At 38.6% G+C, this 13,772-nt stretch overlaps 1 protein-coding gene across 16 annotated transcripts in view; it reads left to right on the top strand.

Moving 5' to 3' along the window:
- Positions 1-13,772, top strand: part of LPAR1 (lysophosphatidic acid receptor 1) — a 168,027-nt gene that overhangs the window by 99,956 nt on the left and 54,299 nt on the right. The window lies entirely within an intron of this gene.

The raw sequence follows: 13,772 nt of genomic DNA, 5'->3' as shown, positions 1-13,772 counted from the left end.
AATGATGATGATGTAAAAAATGTCATTGAAGGGTTTGGCTATATAATATTGAAAATACCAGAAATACCAGTCAAACTCATTTTGTTTTTCTTACGGCCTAAATTGTGAAACTTTTGCATTGTGGTTTCTGTATTACGTATTTTCAGACAGAAAGTGCTTTCATAGAATATGAATATGCTTCCATGTATAGTTATTTTTATTAGTCTATTCTGTAATTGCTACCACATTATAGGTAAGTATATCAAAGTTTTGTCTAGATTTACTGAACAAAACAGATTGGAATTAATGATATTCTCTGACCGTCATCTTCATGAAAACTTCTTTCTTTTCTATTAATTTTCTATTTGTAGTAATGGAGGTTAATCCATATTTCAAGGTGAAGAGCAAGATTTGTAGAGTCAAATGCCTTCTGCTTTTAAATAAGCATTGTTTTCCTTGGATGAAAAATTCATAGTAGTGATCAAGAGGAACATATTTATTCACTTATGTATGTAGAAGGTAGTTAAAGAGCACCTACTATGTTCTGGGCTCTGTGCTGGCTCCTGGAGGTATACCCATGAAAAGGACAGATGCAGACATTTCCTTTGGAGCTTACAGTGAGAATTTTTAAAAATAATTACCCAATGGAATTACACATTCTCCATAGACTGTATTCAGGTTAACATTTGATCACATTAAAAAATCTTTTTTGAAAACCTTTTATCATTTCATGTTTCCCCATGGAAGTTGAAAACAAACAAACAAACAAACAAAAAAACCATTTTATCACCTCCTCTTTCCCCGCAGAAATTCAATAGGAAGTTCCTATAATTCTCTGTGCTCCAATTTGTATAGCATTTTTGAGTGAATGTAACATGGGATTATGTGACTCCTCTGAAACTTTGGGAGTGACCTTAATTTTAGCCACTGAAAGGAGACAGGGTCCTAATGATCATTATATAAAGTAGCATTCAGATTGATGCATAGGTCTCGTCTGTTTTGGTTAGGGTGAATGCATCATGGACATCATTTTCAGCTACACTCATTGTTGACTGTCTTGTAGACCTGTGAGAATAGCAACTAAGCCTTGGGATCACTGGCACACCTAAAACCCTGCCTCACTAACTGAAACACAGAGGACCCCGTCACCTCAGATATGAGATTGTCTTATTTCATCCAATGAAAATTAGTAGTAGAACTACAAAAATGGTTTCTCTGTATGTTTATTAACAGGACCTTAAGCCCACCTGTGCCACAAAGCCGTATTTTCCATAATGTGGATGAAACACATCTTCGTTTACCATGGATGCTATTTTTGTATGAAATAAAACATGAGACATTAAATAACATGAGACTTTTTTTCTGTATTGACTCAAATGTTTATTTGCTGATGATCTAAATGTTGGTTGACGTTTTTTATATGCGTGAACTTTTTCTATTACGAAAAGGGCTACTCATAGTTCACAGAATTGCCAGCAGCAAATGACTACTGAACTTGGACTGTTAACTTGCCAAGTTCTTGTTTTAATTTTGACCTTTCTATAATATCTTGTGTATTCCAGTGTGCAAAGTACTGAATGATTGACATACTTTTGTGCCTCATTGGGTTGTTTTTCACGTTGAAATAATAATTTTGAGGCTATAGGAGCTAGTGTTTCAGTGTACATCTGCCCTAAATGCCTCTTTCTCATGCCCAACTACTACCACTACACAACCACTAACTTTAAAATAACAGAAATAATATTTAAACTAGTATACTCCACAAAGATAGAATGCAGTTGACATCTCTGGAATAAAGAGCATGACTTCTAAAGCTGTGGGATGGAAGAAGTTTTAGAACATGGAAAACCCCATCACAGTGATAGGTGAAGGTATTTGGTGAAGAAAGATAGGAATATGATTGTGATAGGGGAAGCAGAAATTAAATGGACTGTAGCCTTTTTGAGAAAAGTAGTGAGAATAAGAGAATGGGCAGGATGTGGGCAGGGAGTGGTTGGAAAGCTTAGAATAGGGAAGTCGCAATCTTTACAGATGTTTTTCAAGGCGTGGTGCCTAATGCCATTCCTACAATGTGCTCCCCTATTTGAATTGTAAGTGTCCATCCTTAGATAGGCATGGTAACATGGGAGACATGGGTTGGTCTTGTCGTAGTGTAGGCAAACCCCAAAATTGGGGCTCAGCCTGGGAGAGTTCTTGGCTCTGCCCAGGAAAGAATTCAAGAGTGAGCCAATAGTGAAAGAAAGCAAGTTTGTTAGGGTAACAGTGTACAGCAAAATGACTGCTCCATAGGCAGAGCAGGGCTATCTCATAGGCAGGGTAGCACAGAGCAGCACTAATAGATTGCTGGCTAGTTATATTTGTACCCATTCTTTTTTCTATTTCTTTGAGACAGAGTCTTGCTGTATCACCCAGGCTGGAGTGCAGTGGCATGATCTTGGCTCATTGTAGCCTGGACCTCCTAGGCTCAAGCAGTCCTCCCACCCAGCCTCTCAATTAGCTGAGACTACAGGTGCATACCACCACACCCAGCTACCCAGATTTTTTTTCTTTTTTTTTTAGAGATGAGGTTTTGTCATGTTGCCCAGGCTGGTCTTGAGCTCCTGGGTTCAAGTGATCTTCCTGCCTTGGCCTCCCAAAATCCTGGGATTGCAGGCATAAGCCACCATGCCTGGGCCCCCACTCTTAATGATAAATATAATTAAACAGGTTATTCATGAACTTCCTAGAAAAGGGGTGGGGAATTCCTGAAACCATGTAAGGTTAACTTCCATTGCATTTGTAAACCGTCATGGTGCTGGTAGGAATGTCTAATGCATATGTATTATGATTCCTGGTCCTTGCTGGTTTGGGTTGGTTTCTTTGCTACATCCTGTTTTGATCAGCAGGGTTGTGAAAACAAGTCCTGCTGATCTCCCACTTCAGTAGGAACAAGAATTCTGGTCTACTCGAAGTTCTTCTCTTTGTAAATTAGTCCATTGATAATTCCGGTTATTTTACCTTAGTTTGTGCACATTTTGTTTTTAATATTTTTCTTCACTGCCAGATTGCCAGGTGTGTGAGGGCAGGCAAGATTGTAATGATTTGTTGTCTGTTTTCTCCACATTGCCTGCCATGGCTATCTAGTAGTCAATGAATGCCAAGGAAATGCATGTGATGACAAAACCAAGTTTCTGTGCCTTCAAAACGGAAGACCAGAGCCATAGTGAATTCATTACAGTAAATGCTACTTTATTCAACTATGTGGGAGCCAAACCTAGCGACACCTTTATGTTCCATGCCTTCTAAAATACAACAGCCTGGAAGATGCCTGGCTACAATGGGTGCTCAGTCAATAATGTTTGTTTTACTTCCATTTATTCTGGGAATGATTACTCAGTGTCCATTTTAACTTCATCAAAATGATCCCTGGGTTTTAGACCTATTCAGTCTTCATGATCAAGAGAAGAATTTGTTGGTCAGCAGCTGACTTCCTGTGAGTCAGCTTATATTAAAATAAAGGCATCTTTGAGATTAATGATGGGCAGTACCAATGGCTGATTTTTAAGCATGATCTTGTATTTAGCTGCTTTTGAGTGAGTACTGGATCTTAATAATTATTTTTAGTTGTGAAATACTTATCTGGCATAAATCAGGTGCTACCTTAGAAATTAGTATTTGTAAATTACAACCCTGTGGAGTATAGGTACTGTTACTGATTTGTTATCCTTATTTTCCAGATGATAAAAACTGAGGTAAGGAGAGGTTAGGTAACTCCCCCACAGCCACACAGCTAGTAAGTATAGGAACAGGGATTCAAGGTCAGGAGCTGGGATTCAAGGTTGGGCACTTGGGTTTCAGAGCCCAAGTGTTTTTCCCCTCCATGTTATTCTACTTCCCTTTAATCAAAACAACTAGCAGCACATGCTGTATTTAGTTATAACATTTGAACGGCCAGCAATGTGCTATTAAATTGAAACACTGTGATCTCATTTGTTTCTGTTGAAACTGCCTAGCTTTGCTGCCTGGGCAGAGAAAGCTTTTAAGGGAGCAATCTTTTCTTCCTTTTGCCTCTGATGACTCTCATTTCATCCACCCTTTTCCACTGTTTGGTGTTGCATTAGCACTAACTGATGGCTTCTGATTGAGGGAGGATTTTGTTCAAGGTATAGTTAACTTTAAGGTTCATTGCCCTAGCATGAAGTCGTGTTATCCCTCCCTAGGCTTGAAGTCTCCCTACTTGACATTTTACCAAGAATTCCTTCTGAGTCGGTTCCACTATTGAGTCAGAGTGGCAGTCAAGATGTTCTTCCTTATTTGACCACAGCGTGTCTTGAATTATAAGTCCTTTCCTTTCTGGCTGTATTCTTTGTGATGACACTTCTGTCTGAGAAACTTAGAAAGGAGGAAATCCAGAATTTGAAGAGAGGAAATCATGGTTAAGATGTGGAGGTTTTTACATCTGAGTCCTGGGGAGAGACATAAAGTAAAATGAATCCAGGTGTGACTTACTTCTTTGGAGAAGAAGAGGGAGACACTGTTTTTCTAGTTTGATCTGTTCTGGTTGGAAACTATCACCATGGAAATCAAATTAATCCTTATGTCTTACATACTCTGTGCTAGGGTCAGTACGCAGCCCTACTCTTCCTGTGTTGTTTATAATCTTACATCAAGGAGTTACATTTTCTTCATTTTACGTTGAGGGAACTGAATTAGGATAGGATAAATAATTTGTCTAAGATCATTCTTTTGGTAAGTGGCAGAACTGGAAATCAGCTTTCAGATTCTTGTAGACCATGCCTTTTGACCACGGGACACTGACTCTTCACATACCATGGTGACTGTCACCAGTGGTGACGAAAGTGGTGGGAGTCAGAAAAGTTTAAGACCATTGTTTTCTTGTTCACTCTGATGAAAGATTTAATTTGGCTAGTATCCTGTTAGCAAATCTATATGTGCTTCGCTTTTCAGTTTACTTCGATAAACATGTTGTTGAGTGCTAATTGTGTGCTAAGGGATAAAAGAAAAAATTCTTTACAGAGCTTATGATGTAGTAGAGGAGACTAAAAAAGAGTTGCAAAGCACTCGGGTTCATGTGCTAGTAGAGGTGTGGGCAGCGAGTGATGACGAGTAGAGGGATGGGAGGGGCTCCCAGAGGAGGCAATTTTGAGCTGGGTCTTGCTGGATGTAGAGGAGCTTGCCTTGCTGTAGCACTGGGTGGAGGAGAAGGTGACCAGTTCATGAGCAATGATGATAACCTTTGAGGAGCTGAAAGTAGTCAGGTGTGATTAGCATCTAGTGGATATGACAAGAGGGTCAAAACCTTTGTAACATACTAAGAAATTTGAGCTTCTGTCTGTGGGAGATGGGAGATGGTGAAGGGTCCCCCAAGATCAAATGAACACCAATTCCTTATAGGCAGTATCCTCACATAATGTATCATCCAAACAGATGCTTTTGGGAGCGAAAACAGGCACTAACTGTTGGGAATCTGGGATGACAGGAGTAAATCAAGACTGTTTAGGGCAACCTAGGATGTATGTTCACCCTCCTCTGAGGCTCTGCTCTGTTTGTTCTCTTTTTGTTTTAGAGACGGGGTTTCACACTGTTACCCAGGCTGGTCTTGAACTCGTGAGCTCAAGTGATCTGCCCATCTCAGCCTCCCAAAGTGTTGAGATTACAGGTGTGAGCCACCATGCCCAGCCAATATTTTTTCTAGGTTCTCTTTCAGCTTTTCAAATGCAGCTTTCGACACTGGACTTTTATTGCTGTGTATAATTGGTAAAGCTTTTTTTTTTTTTGTCTTTTTTTTGGCTGGAGTCGGTCCAGATTTAGAATTCTTAGAACTTGAAAGGATCCCTAAAAATTACATCATTCAACTCCTACATCTTACAGATGAGGAGACTGAGACCCCCAGGTTAATTGAGAACTTCAGGTCTTAGTTAGCTCATGATCCAAGGCAGGATCCAGGTTTCCTGACTTCCACTAAGGTGCTGTTTTTACTGCCCCTGCCTTGTTCAGTCCCATCCACACTTTCCATCTTCATCTTTTTTGGGAACTTCAGCCATGTGTTTATGTGGCTAGGCTAGCCAGGATTAGGTGTAAACATTGTGGCTGTGAAGGTAACTGGTTCTCACAGAAAGAGTTTCCTTGAATAGGTCTTCTTATAACCAATTGGTAATCTCCCTCCCTAATGAAACCTTGAAAAAAGTCATCTGAAACTGAATTGCTTGTACATTATTAGCTTTTCACATATATTAACATCCTGTTAGCTTTCTTGACAACAGCATTATATTACTATTTTTCATTCCACTTGGTTTTTATATTAAGTTTGTGCTCTCTCTCTCTCTCCTCTCTCTCTCTCTCTCCTCTCTCTCTCTCTCTCTCTCTCTCTGTGTGTGTGTGTGTGTGTGTGTTTGTGTGTATGTGTTCACTTATATTCACTAAGTCAGGGCACCTCTGGAATCTACTCTTTGACAAGAACTATCTGGATGATTCTGGGCAAGTTACTTTCCCTGTGTGTTAATTTTTTCTGTAGGATGAAGTTGACCAATTTGATTTCCAAGATTACTTAGGACTCTATTTATTCTATAAATAAAATTATAAGGACAGTAACTACTGTGGATCAACCATGTAGAGCTTTCTAGAGGAAAACTTGAAAGAGGATTAGGACAAACATAAGAGACTATGATTCTTCTTTGTATAAACGGTGCATCCCACCTTCTTTTTAATATTTTAAGGCTAGTCAAGTAGAATAGTGGGAGTGGAGAAAGAACAAAGAAATCTGTAATTGGTTATGATCAATTAGTTGTACACCTCCCTGCACTCGGACCAGCCATTACCTTCTCTAATAATAAGCTTTTAGATGCACTATCCCCCATTAAAGGGAGTGGTGAGTGTATAAAGGATCCTCTCAAAGAGATGAATCTGGGGGCTTTACTTTCCTGTGGGTTGCCATGTGTCAGGAAGGGAAGACTTCCCAATTGGTCCTGTTGCTAGGGGCAGGGAGTGGACACAGAGTCTCTTATTCCCTGGCCACAGGTGACCAGCTACACATTCTGTTACTCTGAAGAGGAACTAAAGCTACCCCAAGTCTCCTCAGGTCCCAGTGGCATCCCTGTAAAGGCCTCTTTGAGGAAGAACCTGAGAGAATATCCATGAGAGCCTCCATTGTTTGGCCAGCCACTAGGCATGTGTGGTGGCCAGGAGACAGTCCTTGCAAAAGTCCCACAGTGCTTCCCAGACCCCACACCCTGGGCTTGGGTCAAAACAGAAAACAACTTTCAAACACCAGTTCTTTATACCCTTTTGTTGCCCATCTCCATTCAAATATTTTTTCTCAGAAGAAACGTTTAAACAGAAACAGAAACCAAAAATACCACATGAACCTAACAGAGTTCCTTTTGAAGTGTGGACAGAGGAACCAGAACATGAAGCTCTTATTTTAGGTCTGTTGAGAGTGATTCAGGCCTTGTCTGGCTGAGACTCTTGTTCATCCAAATATGAATGTTGGAAAGTCATTTACTTTTCCTTGTCGCTAAAGGTAATAAATGATGCAAAGATTTCTTAAATGAAGTGTAGTGACCACTGAGAATCACTATTGCCTAGGGGTTGAGAGTTTAAATTTGCAGTAAGATAGGCCAGAGTTTGAAGTTCAAATCCTGGCTCCTCGCTTACGAGTTCCATAATCCCGAATAACTGACTTAACCTCTCTGAGTCTTGGTTTCAGAATTAATAAAGTAAGAATCATAGGACCTTCCTTAAGTGGTTGTGAGCATTAGATGAATGTGATTTATGTAAAGCACATACATGTGGCTTACAGAAAACACTTAATGGTAGCAAGTATTATTACTCTTAGGTTGTGTCTTCATGAGCATTCCCCTTCTTTTTTTTTTTTTTTGACACAACCACATCCATTCACATCTACCTACACACCAAGTCCACATATAATTTGATGTTTGAGAGGGTGCTTCATTTCTATGACGTAGTATGAAATTACTATTGTGTTCTGGCAGCTGTTGGCTCGAATTATACTCTGCAAATTTTTATCCCGAATGAATGGCCTTTGCTTTTACTGCAGCTTTGCCTACACCCTACTCGTTGAGCCTCAGCCTTGTGTATGAAAAATCCTGTTAGCATCACAGGAAATGCTAATAGTTTTGACCTGCTAACTCTTCAGAGATGGTTAAATGGCATTGACTATTAAAAAGAACTTTGGAATGGAACAGGCCACTTTGTCAATATAAGAAAGTCATGAGCTCCTTCAGATGGATCTGCAGTACTTAAGGCACAGCTGAAAGCCCAGGTATCATCTAGGGCAGTGGTCCCCAACCTTTTTGGCCCCAGGGATCAGTTTCATGGAAGACAGTTTTTCCACAGATGGGTTGGAGGAGGGGGGATGGTTTTGGGATGAAAATGTTCCACCTCAGATTGTCAGGCATTAGTAAGATTCTCATAAGAAGCACGCAGTCTAGATCCCTCACATCTGCAAATCACAATAGGGTTCACACTCCTATGAGAATCGAATGCCACCACTGATCTGACAGGAGGCAGAGCTCAAGCAGTAATGCTTGCTCATCTGCTGCTCACCTCCTGCTGTGCGGCCCGATTCCTAACAGGCCATGGACCGGTACTGGTCCTTGACCTGGGGGTTTCGAACCCCTGATCTAGGGCACCATTCTGTTTTTGTGTTTCCTTTTGATCAGCAGTGAAGGGCCATGTCTGGCATGTATAGAAGAAATGGCAAATGGTTGGAGTCATGAGACTTGATTGCTGTTCTCTAGCCAGTCCTAACTTCACAGTGTGACCACCTATGAATCCTTTAGTCTGGGATTCATCATCATTTACTTAGGAAGAAAATGATATTTATTAATAACTCCTAATCTCTCACTGCTACCTCATGAATCTCTGTGAAGAATCATCATGGCTGTTCTATGATGGTGGGGCTTTAATCCTACTTCCCAGCACCTAGAATAGGGCCTGGCATTCTAGATATTTGTTGAATGACTACATGAAATATACCTCTTGTTTTGGATTGGGAGTTTTACAGGTTGCCTAGTTACAATAATAATATGCCCAGGTATCCGAAAATTCAATGAGGTTTAATAATGGGTCCCATTCAAAGGGATATCTGCCATAAGGTCATTGAAATGAAGCAGCTATAACTCCTGCCTCTCAGGATTTTTTTTAAGGCTAAGTTCCAGTGCAAATTGTTGATAATAGTTTACTTTGTCAGCAAACATGCATTGAAGTCTTCTAGATCCTCTGTTAATGAGGATGACTGCAAAGATCAACAAAAATATGTATCCTGCTTTCAAGAAGCTCTCATCATAGTAGATGACAGATAATTTAAATAAGTGCAATATAATATGGTAAATAAATACAATATAATATGATAAAATAGGCAAAGTGCTATATGAATGCTGTATTTCACCTGGCAGTGTCTGGAAAAGACTTCAAGATGAAATTGATGTTGGAATTTCATCTTAGATGGTGTATAGAAGTTTTCCAAGTAAGCCTAGGCAAAGGAATTATTTCTATTAGATATTCTTTATACCCTGAGTTGAATGAAATATTTAATTACCTTTCTTATGTTGTAATTAGTATGTCACTTAGCTATGACAATAACCCTTGTTAGGCATGTACATCTTGTATAAATCCTTAGAGTGGAAAGGGAAGCTTCCAGAATTGTCAGGCAATATTTGCTTATAACTTTTTGGCTGCATTTTGCACTGGCATAATATTTACTTTTTTTTTTTTTTTTTTTTTTTGAGATGGAATTTCGCTCTTGTTGCCCAGGCCGGAGTGCAGTGATGCGATCTTGGCTCACCGCAACCTCCACCTCCCGGGTTCAAGCAATTCTCCTGCCTCAGCCTCCCGAGTAGCTGGGACTATAGGCATGTGCCATCACACCAAGCTGATTTTGTATTTTTAGTAGAGACGGGGTTTCTCTATGTTGGTCAGGCTGGTCTCAAACTCCCAACCTCAGGTGATCTGCCCACCTTGACCTCCCAAAGTACTGGGATTACAGGTGTAAGCCACCGAACCCAGTCCAATATTCACTTTTTAAATTGACTAGAGAGAGCAATTTTACATCATCAAACTGGTTATGAAGTAAATGGGTTTTGAATGGTTACTGACCTATAAGGAAAGGGATTCATTTCTTTTTTTTTCTTTTTTCTTTTTCTTTTTTTTTTTTTTGAGACAGAGTTTTGCTCTTGTTGCCCAGGCTGTAGTACAATGGCGTGATCTCCGGCTCACCGCAACCTCCACCTCCTGGGTTCAAGCGATTTTCCTGCCTCAGTCTCCCAAGCAGCTGGGATTACAGGCTACTACACCCAGCTAATTTTTTGTATTTTTAGTAGAGATGGGGTTTTTCCATTTTGGTCATGGTAGTCTCAAACTCCCAACCTCAGGTGATCCGCCTGCCTTGGCCTCCCACAGTGCTGGGATTACAGGTGTGAGCCACCACGTCCGGCGGAAAGGGATTCATTTCTATATGTCAGAATAACATCCTATGGAGAAGAAGCGATTGACAGTGACATGTATGTGTTTCAGGATCTGAAAGATCATTGCGAGGAGAAGTTGACACCCATATCTGCAGCATAATGGGAATATAATTTTCTATGGTATTTTACAGTCTGTAATGGCCTGGTTGAGGTTTCAGAATGTCTTCAGGTATTTTTTGTTATTGTTACAGCAGAAGAATTCACAAGCAGCTGTTTCATCTAGAAATGTATAGTTCTATTTTCAGGGGTTTACATTCTTTGCAACTCGAAGCATCGTTTCTGATTTCCTGATACAGATTGAAAAAATGAGAATGAGCATAGGAGGCACACACGTGAATTGCCGAATTCAGCCAATAAAAATAATTGCATGGACTATACTTATACTAAAAACAAAAGAAACACAATACTTCTTTATTTGAAATTAAAATTTAACTGGGTATCTTGTGTTTTATCTGGCAACTATAACACACACACACACACACACACACACTATTGACTGGGAAATACAGCGTTTTGGATAGCAATTAATTCTATGTTACATGGGTTTTCTCCTTTGTCTTATAGGCTTCCATATTATCCTGGAGTTCCATTTAACTACACAAGAAGTTTCACTTATTTACTATTTCTGCATTTTATTTTGAGTTGCCTTGAAATAAAGGATTGTATTCAGGTTATAGAATCATGTATTTGTTTCTCAGAAATTTTGCTTGCTTATGAACAGGTAATGTTGTATACTTCCATGTCAAAATTGAAGTTTTCCCTTCTGTTACATAATCTTTGTCATGCTCTTTGATAAAAGCATTTTAATGAAATTTGTTTTTTCATATAAACAATTTTTTTCTTCTGTTGGTACCTTTGATATTTTTTTCTTTGAGGCCTAACTAGAGCCTGTGCCTCTGAGAAGTTACTTTCTATTCATGTATTTTAGTGAAGATGATAGTGTCTAGACTGAATGTGGTCATGGCTTTACTTAAACCCTGGCAGGGCTCCTGCACCCATAGAGGAGTTATTATAATGATCCAAAGCAAATATGAAGTTCTAATAGGGTGACACAGCAATAACAGGGTCTTTTTGAAGAAATGGGATTTAATCTGGCATTGGGAGACTGGAAATTCATGGCTTCACTTATTTATTCTGCCCAAGTAGACTTTTGTTGACACAAAGAACACTGCATTTTAAGTTGGGTTTTCCATGAGTTCATTCTAAACAGGTATTTCTGTGCTTCAAAAAGCTTCCCATATTTATATTGCAGGCATGAACTCATTCACTCAAGTTATTTTCCTTTCTCTTGGGAGAGAGAGAAGGTAGTCACTTAGGAGCCTAGCCTTAAAGAACATGCAGAAAAGATGGATGAATTGAACAGTCAAGAAGCTTTTGCTGTAGCCAGCAAGTGATTCACCATTTTATGCTGAAGAGACTGGGTTTGCTAACCTTGCCAAGCACGTGGTACTCCTTTGTATATTGGTCCAGTCTGAGAGGAAAGGCCAAGCTATAAATTGAGGAGCTGGAATCAGTCAGTTTCTGAACTAAAGCAAAAGAGGCTGTATTTAGACATTCTTTAAAAAGTGTGTGTGTGTGTATATATGTGTGTGTGTGTGTGTGTGTGTATAAAACCATCAGATGGTAGAGATTAGAGCACTGGCTTTATTTTGGAAAATTCTAATGTTCTAGAAGAAAAGTGAAGATGTTTTAATTAAAAACACTATTTCTAAGGCATCATACATATACTCTAGATTACCAGTGCATGAGAACTACTTATTTAGAGTGGAAGAGCATGCTATAGAAACAAAATTTGAGTAATTCTAACAGTAGTTTATGTTATTATATAGCATAGTAAGATAGTAACATTAATAGAATTCCTTAGTGGAATTTCGTAATGCTTTAGTTCAATCTAAATTAGTATTAATACTTTTAAGGCAAGAAATCTGTCTGAAAGCATTTGTAAATTTAAAAAGCATTAAAATTAGAAGCAGAAACAAAAAGTATTCATTTCTATGTATTGCTCTATCTATATTACATAACTGATTTACTACCATTAAATTATAAAATATTACATGTTCAATGTATTGTCCTTCTACAGTTACCGATTTATAACTTTAATAGTAACAGATATAACTTTATTACTAGGAAGCTTATTGAGATCATGGGACATTTTGACCCGTTGTTTTGATTAGACTTCAAGGACATTTTTGTACTATCTTTATAAATGTGGATATTTAAATCAGAATTACAGTAACATTGATTTTTATTGAGAAGACATTTCTAGAGTGCATATTACTTATTCACTTTAATCCCTTCAACATATAGCACGGTTAAAATATTTCTAGTTTGCCACAATTTTCAGATACAGCTAAAATTTTCATAACAATAAAATCTTTGTGTGTAAGTTACACAATGAAGGCTTAACTTATTGATTAGTTTTTTAACATATCAAATTGCAGTAACTTTAGTTACTGCATCTATCTATTATTGTTATTTTTCCTCTCACATTTACTTTTCCTTGGCCCCATTTTACAGCTAAATTTTATACAAAGATTTGATTCATTTTTGAAGTTCTAATATGTATTAAACTTTGTTGCATGCGGTTTGGCTGTTTTCAGTTTTGTTTTCAATTTTTCCTACTTTTCTTAACTTTTCCTAGGTCAATATTTTTAGTTTTGAGAGTTTCTAAAAAGAAAATATAATAATGTTTAACATTTGAGTGCTTATTAGTTATCAGGACTCATTAAGTCCTACTTTGTCCCAAATTGAGTATAATTTTGAGCAAGAATCTTAATCTCTGTGAATTTCAGCCCCTTCATCTGCCAAATACAGAAAATATACTTTTGTGAGGATCGGATTGGATAATGAATGTGAGAGCTCTTTTTATAGGAAGTGCCACACAAATGTAAGCTATGAATGTTTTTGCAGCTGCTGCTTATAGAGCAGTGACCCAAATTGAAAAAAAAAAAAAAGTGCGGAATGCTAAGTAAAAAATGTGATGTAGCGTAGTTGCAAAGGCGTTAGCTGTATTCTAATTCCAGATTTGCCACTTACTAGTTGGATTGACTTTGGGCAATCCACTTAACCTTTACACAACTTCTTTATCTGTACCATGAAGGACTTCGCTACCTCAGTGTTTTCCAGGTGTGGACCAAGGGCCACCTTGCATCTGAGTCACCTGGGATGCTTGTTTAACAGGCTGATTTTTGGGCCTGAGCCCAGACTATTGAAGCAGAATCTTTGTGTTGGGATTCAGGCATCAGTACTTACATCACACAAACCTCGACAATGACCATGTGAGGAGTTGCTGGCTTTGGTTTAAATTAC

The sequence above is a fragment of the Chlorocebus sabaeus genome, chromosome 12 (assembly GCF_047675955.1).
Source record: "Chlorocebus sabaeus isolate Y175 chromosome 12, mChlSab1.0.hap1, whole genome shotgun sequence".
Taxonomy (NCBI): Eukaryota; Metazoa; Chordata; class Mammalia; order Primates; family Cercopithecidae; genus Chlorocebus; species Chlorocebus sabaeus.
This window is presented reverse-complemented; position numbering and strand designations above follow the sequence as displayed.